This window comes from Pangasianodon hypophthalmus, chromosome 22 (genome assembly GCF_027358585.1).
Source record: "Pangasianodon hypophthalmus isolate fPanHyp1 chromosome 22, fPanHyp1.pri, whole genome shotgun sequence".
NCBI lineage: Eukaryota > Metazoa > Chordata > Actinopteri > Siluriformes > Pangasiidae > Pangasianodon > Pangasianodon hypophthalmus.
The window spans coordinates 9,637,086-9,644,310 of NC_069731.1; positions in this window are offsets into that span (position 1 = coordinate 9,637,086).

The window sequence follows — 7,225 nt, forward strand, 5'->3', positions numbered from 1 at the left end:
ATTCATGCTTTGAAATCAGTAAAGCTTATTACAGAAACGCCTTGAAAACTGGCAAGCGGGAGGGTTTGTGTGTTGGCTTCATTTGAGGAAATGTTGACTTACCATGGCATTTTAGCCAGAAGTTATCCAGAAATTACAGAGAAGGCCCCAGGAAGGAGGAAACAAAGGACATTTGTATTGGGCTGAAAATTTTCCTCTTCCTCCACTTTAGGTCACTCACCTCCAGGCTTATCTCCTCTGACAAGAAGATCATCTAACCAAGATGAGTGTTTGCTTATTGGGGACCGTTAAAAGAAAGCAAATCTTTTATGCTATATTTAAACACACATGACACACTGCTGATTTCTGGCTCCTTTGAAAAACACATGTGCTCGAGGCAGGCGTGAAATCGACATTTGCACCCAAGAGTGGCGCATCAGGATGCACGACAAAGGCTCCTTATTGTGCAGAAGGCCCAGGAGGGAGCGAATCTGGTCTCGTGTTCTCTCTGCATTTCTCTTTAACTTGCCCAACCACCTCCTCCATTGCTAGAGGGTCACTTTGTCCAGTGCCCGCCATCTTAAAGCCTTTGAACTGATCACGTAACCAGAGGCACCAGCCTGGTGGAATCTTAAAGGCTGTGTTGATGAACACACTACTGTTAAAGAACATTATATCAGTGCTTCATGCCATCTAGTCCATCAGCATCACAATAGAGCTACTGTCTCTCTCTCTCATCTGGACAAAATAACAAGCACTCACAGCTGTGTGTAGCTGAAATGCCTCATTTTGCTTAACAATTTGATCCTCAATTTGTAACATCTTGCCTGGACCCATTTTGCTGGAAATGGTTCAGTATTACATCATGCTTGAGGATTAACATCTGAATGATGGTGGTTATTTGCACCAAAATGGCCAGTAAAACAAAGTTTATAGTATAAAAGCAAGGACCATCTACTCCCTATGGTCTATTCATTTGACTATATACCATTTAAAGTTTTAGATTATTAGTGCTGGGTGTGTATAATTGTTAAAAATTTGATCATTTTTGTCAAATGCATTTGCTCACTGCTAGGATTTCAATCTATGGTTCTTACAGATGCTTTTTAAGCCTTAAAATACCACATTCTTAAGCTTATTTTCTGAAGGTTTGATTTTCTGAACTGATTTTCTGAACCGATTTTCCAATTATAAGTGGACTAAATAACATTCAATAGAAATTACAAGGTTCCATAGTTTAATTAATTTGCAATTAGTTACATTTTTCTTGTGTGGCAGTGGCAAGGAAAAACTCCCTGAGATGATATGAGGAAGAAACCTTGAGAGCAACCAGACTCAAAAGGGAACCCATCCTCATCTGGGTGCAACAAACAATTATAAATAATTCCCTTCTATAACTGTGTACTACATGGTCAAAAGGTGCAACTGTTAAAGTGTTAAACTGTTGAAGTTATCAACAGTTCACTGATGGAGACTTGAGTGCAAAACTGATTGTGGCAACTGCAGTCCAAAGCCATCTTCATGGCACCAAGTGGTACAAGTGGTACCACCCTCAGTAATCTAATTGATCTTTAGGCATGCTACAAGACATATATAACACTTTCAGTATTATAAACTTATAGCACATGCTCAACATGCTCAGTTTAAAATCAGGACCTTTATTCAACTCAGGTAGAAATGTTTTCATTCATGCAATGTTTATCGTAAATGTTATTCTACAATGTATTGGTGGAAAATGTCTGATTATCCACCTTAATTATGCTGGAAAAATGCTAGAATTTAAGCTAAGAAAAGCTTTATGAACCTGGCTGATCTCTGTTTCTCCTGTTAGCATTTAATCAAAAATGAATACTACATGCAAAGCAGCACAGCAAACACTCAAATTTAAAGGACAAGAAGAATGTTGTTCCCTCCATTCTTATGAGTTGCACATATCTCTGCTTTCAAGACTGCAACTACCTTAAAGCCCTCAGGAGTATCATCAAACACCTGGGTGATCACAGAGTTCACTTCATGCCAAGGAATGGGGACGAGTGTGCATTCTAGGGTGTTTTGTGTGCAATGTATAATGGAAATGTCTGCTGTTATGGTAGATTTTCATTTTTCTTTGTTATTTTTGTTCCTTTGTTTCAACTTCTGATCATATTTTTCTTTAATGAGGTCACAACTATATTCAACTGGATGAGTCTTTCTATTTTTTTCTTTCCCACAAACGTCCCAGGTGACTGTTCAGCATGGGCAATAATTGTAAACTTGCCTTTGGCACGTTCTGTCTCTGAAAATAAGTATTTGTGTGTGTATACACAGGGATGACACAGCTGCATGTACATCTTTGTTGTGTTGTGCATGTATAATGCTTGCTATGTTCCTAACTGCAGGTCCCCTATTTGGCTGTAGTTACTTAAGTATGTATTTTTTATTAATTCTGTGATGTGATACTTTGCTTATCCATTTTTACTTACATAACCGTACATAACACAATTACAATTACTAGAATGCATACTTAAGAACCACTATCTTCTGTATTTTTAAATACTTCTCATACTTTTAAGCTACATTTATAAATGTCTAAAATAAATTATTATCCCGGAACAGGGACTGAGAAGTAGCAATGAATGAACATTTTCTAATCATCCCTGTTCGCGACATGGGGCCACGTCTCCTCAGCCTTTCCAGTGTGATGAGCTAATTTGACAGCTCACGGTGTGCTGTGGATCCTTCCTCAGTGAGACAGGTACCCTAGGGCGAGTCAGCTGGATCGTGGCTGCTTACAGATTTGGCTGCAGCTTCCTGCTGGGTGTCATCTGTCTCCGTGCTGTGGCGCTGCCTAATTTTTTTTTTTTTTTGTCCTCCTGACATCATGGGGCTGAGCAGTTTGTGCCTGGCAGGCCTTGTCTGTCCAGGTCTGCCATCAAAGCAGCCATCAAGCTCCTGATCCAGCCCGGCATTGGTCCCAACACACACCCCCGAGCTTCTTACGGAAAAAAAACACACAGATCCACGAAAACTTCCCACAAATGGTGGAGGAGAATGAGTGTACCATTCCTGTGTACCATTCCTGTGCACCAATAGCGGGATAAAAAAGGGTGGGAGGTGTTTGTTTGGAGGTGTGTGCGCGGGGGTGGGGGCTGGTAAGCAATGTCCACAGGTCCACAGATCGACACAGAAAGCGACACAGAAATACACACACATGCACACTGTGGCCTTCAAATCTGAAGGCCGCTGTGAACCTTAATCGTAAGCGACACAATGATTTTCTACCCAAGGAGGTTTACAGTTTAGCACTGCAAGACACTGTTGACAAGGTTGCTGGGGGAAAGTTGGGCTTCCCACAAAAGCACATGATGAGTGCATATGTTGATTTTCAGTCAGGAGCGACTGCACACACAGCCCCTGGAGAACAAGAACACCAACTCCAACCACACAGTGTGACAAGGCAGAGTTCTGACCAGGAAAGGCTGACATTTCTGTCTTTCCCGTCTCCTTATCGCACTGTCTCTTTTTTCTGTCTCTTGCTTGCAGACACTCAGGAAGAAACAAGACTAGTGACCTGCTCTTTGCTCAAGGACAAAGCCAGCTAACAGAGAAAGAGGGATGGACAGAGAGAAAAAAGGAGTAGAAACAGTCAGGGGAAGAGAGAGATAAAGAGAGAATGCAGTTAAAGAGTTAAAGGTAAAGGTTAAAGTGTAAGCAAGAGATGGAGAGAGAAAGCGAGAAAGAAAGAGAGAGGGAGGAAGGCAGTGGAGGCCAGGCAGGTTGCTTAGCCCCAGGATGTGAGCTCTTGCCAGGGCTGTGAGTCGTGTAATCCCCCACCTGTTTAACGCCACTATTAGCGGTATTCAGCACACTACGATAAGCTTACTGAATCCCTACGGCTGACTCGCAGGGCACTGGATCAAGACCCAGACGGAAAGAGGGGGAATAAAAGACAGTGAGTGCAAGTAAACAAGAGAGAGAAAAAGCCATTCGATGCAAAATAATTACACCCATTGGGTAATGTGTGTCCTGTGGTCAGAAATGGTGGAGTAGATGTGTGTGTGTGTGTGTGTGTGTGTGTGCCTGCAGCATCACTGTGCTCCCAGGAGAGTCGGGGCCTATCCAAGGCTACAGCAGCCTCTGTAATAGCAGATATTAGTTATAATTTTAATGGCACTATGATATTACACATTATAAAACATATACATAATGGTTGTATAATACATTTACAATATATGTTTATAATGGTTGTATAATATGTCCGAGATCTCCATGTATATAGAATAGAATAGAATAGAATAGAATAGAATAGAATAGAATAGAATAGAATTAATGAATCATTTTGCTTAAGGGTTCATCATCTTGTTGGAGCATATTTCATTTTAACAATACCATATCATAACTATGCCTATGCAAAAAGACACTTCTATGTGCTTTATTGACATGATAAACAGTGTTACATTTGTATTACCAAAGCCTGTGTTCCGAAATGTGTGAATAAATAAAAAAATATACAGTCAGGTCCATAAATATTGGGACAGTGACACAGTTTTGGTAATTATATAAAAGGAAACAGTAAGCAAACTGTTCAAACAGATCAGACACAGCAACAAAAATAATAATAATAACAATCATCATACAAATAGTAACAAATAATAACAAGAAGAAAAAGAATGATGTTGTTATTATTATTATTATTATTATTTCAAAGTAGGTCAAACAAAACTGTCAAGTCAAAAAGTCAAGTGGCTTTATTGTCATTTCAACCATATACAGCTAGTTACAGCATGTGTGTGTAATGTGTCTCTGCGTGTCTGAGTGTGTGTGTGTGTGTGTGTGATCACTTACTGTCCCTCTGAAGGTGGCAGGTGAGGGCATGTCATACACTTGGTGTTCTCTAGGTTTGTGATGTTGAATTCAGAATGTTAGGTGCAAATTTTTCCTATATGTTTTCTGTATTTGACTCTTGAACATTTTCTTATGGTCTCTCCTCTTCAGCTCCTCTCACAGGTTTCCAGTGTGGTTTAGGTCAGGGACTGGGACGGCCATGTCAAAAGCTTGATTCTGTGGACAGTGAACCATTTTATTGTAGATTTGGACATATGTTTTCAATCATTACTGGGCTGGAAAATCCCAGTGACCCAATTGTACCCAATTGTAACTTCTTGGCACCTTTTTACCCATCTTTATGCTATTTTAGGTAGTTCCAGAATTTGATTATCCTTTTTATATATCTGTATGATTAATGGATGTCGGCCTAATTCTTAGAATAATTTGGATCATTTTTAGAATATCATAACTTTAGTTTTCTTCTGGTGTACTGGTGTACCTGGGTCTGACATACTGCTCCACCAAGTCCAGGCTGTTGTACAGTAAGAATTTGATCTTGAGTTGTGCAGAGTGCTAGCAGAAGCTGTAAATTCCTTCAGAATCTTGGCCAACTCATTAATATAAATTAACAGCAGCCCTGTCTCACCCCACAGTCCTGACAGATTAATTCTGTTTGCTTATTGTCAATTTTTATGCTGTATTAATCGAAGGGTCAAATGGATGTTGGTTGTGTTTAATTACCAATTCCAATTCCTCTGGTTTATTTGTATATTCAGAAAAGTGGATTTTCTTTTCCTTTTTAGAGTAATACAAAAACAACTGGAACGGAAGCAATTAACTACTGTTTTTCGCTTACAGAAATATAATTTTTTAACACAAAAAAAAAATTTTGATTAGTGATGTAACTGTTGTAAAATGGAGTTACTCTTTTTTTGTACTTTGCCTCCATCTAATGGTTACAAAGATAAGTGCAGACTAGGAACTCCTGCTATAAAAGGTGCTATAAAAAGGGTTTTTTAAAATACTTTATTCAAATATTTAAGAATTACATTTTAAAACTTTTATAGAATACAGACTGTAAGTAAATATATAAAAAGCACTCCACATTCACTATATCAGTATGCTTTATTTCCTTAAAGCTCAAGCAGAATTGCTACTCAAAATTGGTTCTGAAGGTAGCTCCACCTTAAAGCCAGGAGGAAATTACATGAAACAGCCATGAGTAGATGTCATGGATCTGTCCCTGGCAGCATACACCCAGCCCTCCATCTCTCCTGACTACTGTCATGGAGAATTCTTTCCATCTCACATGTAGGTTTGAGGATAGCAAGGAAACCAAAACTTCTCAGAATCAGAAAGAAACTATTACAAAGAGAAGAAAAAAGAAACAAACAATAAAGGAGGTTGGACACTGAAGAGCTGACCATAGTGCATGACCTTAAAAGCCCCAAGGGTGGGACATATTTGCCTCCTCTAATTGGCTTATTCTAATTTGTCTTACTTATTTTAACTTTCTTTACAGTCACTAGATGTCTCCCCACCCATTTGCCTTTTATGTATGTCATCTAAAGCAAACAAGGCTGAGGAGATTGCACCAGATCACACTCAAGTCAAGTCAAGTCAAGTCAAGTGGAGTTTATTGTCATTTCAGCCATATACAAGTACATAGTGAAACGAAACAACGTTTCTCCAGGACCAAGGTGCTACATAAGACAGCACAGAACTACGGGGACTACATAAATTAAACATAAAGTGCACAAGTGCAAACGTGCGGACGCACAAGACAGAACAAGACAGTACAATAACTACAACTACAACAATAACACTGACCTAGGAGATGTCTCAACTTCCCTCCTTCTCGATATTTGACATACATATCTCCTGCATGTGTACTGTGAGTTCTGCCTGTTAATCTGTCAAGACATTTACTTCTCCTCATCTTAAGCAGTCCTCTGCATAGCCTGGTAAAAACTATATTTATTAGAGAGACTTACTGGAGCCTGCCTAGGTGATGGGATGTGTTTGCTCCACTCTTCTTCTAGGTGATGTGCACGCTCTGCTCTCCGTGTAGGAATTAAGGCCATTTGATAACAATGAACTTGTTTTTCTCATGTCTCAGGGTTTCACCCTGTCTAGTTTTGTTACCTCAGTAGTAATTTTTTCCCCTTTTGGTTAGCATTAACCCTTAACTTAATGTTTAGCTTAGCTTAGCCTCTTGCTTTGCTTGTGTTTTATCTTCTTTATCTGGTGTCTGCCTGTTTCTTCATTAAAATCCTCTGCACTAGTGTTCATGACTGCCTCTGCCTGCATCATTACAATACAGCTGCACACCAAACTTGTTCTAAGTCACCTAATTGTGTAGGTTCATATATATATATATATATATATATATATATATATATATATATATATATATTGTGTTAACCAAAAGTGAAACCAT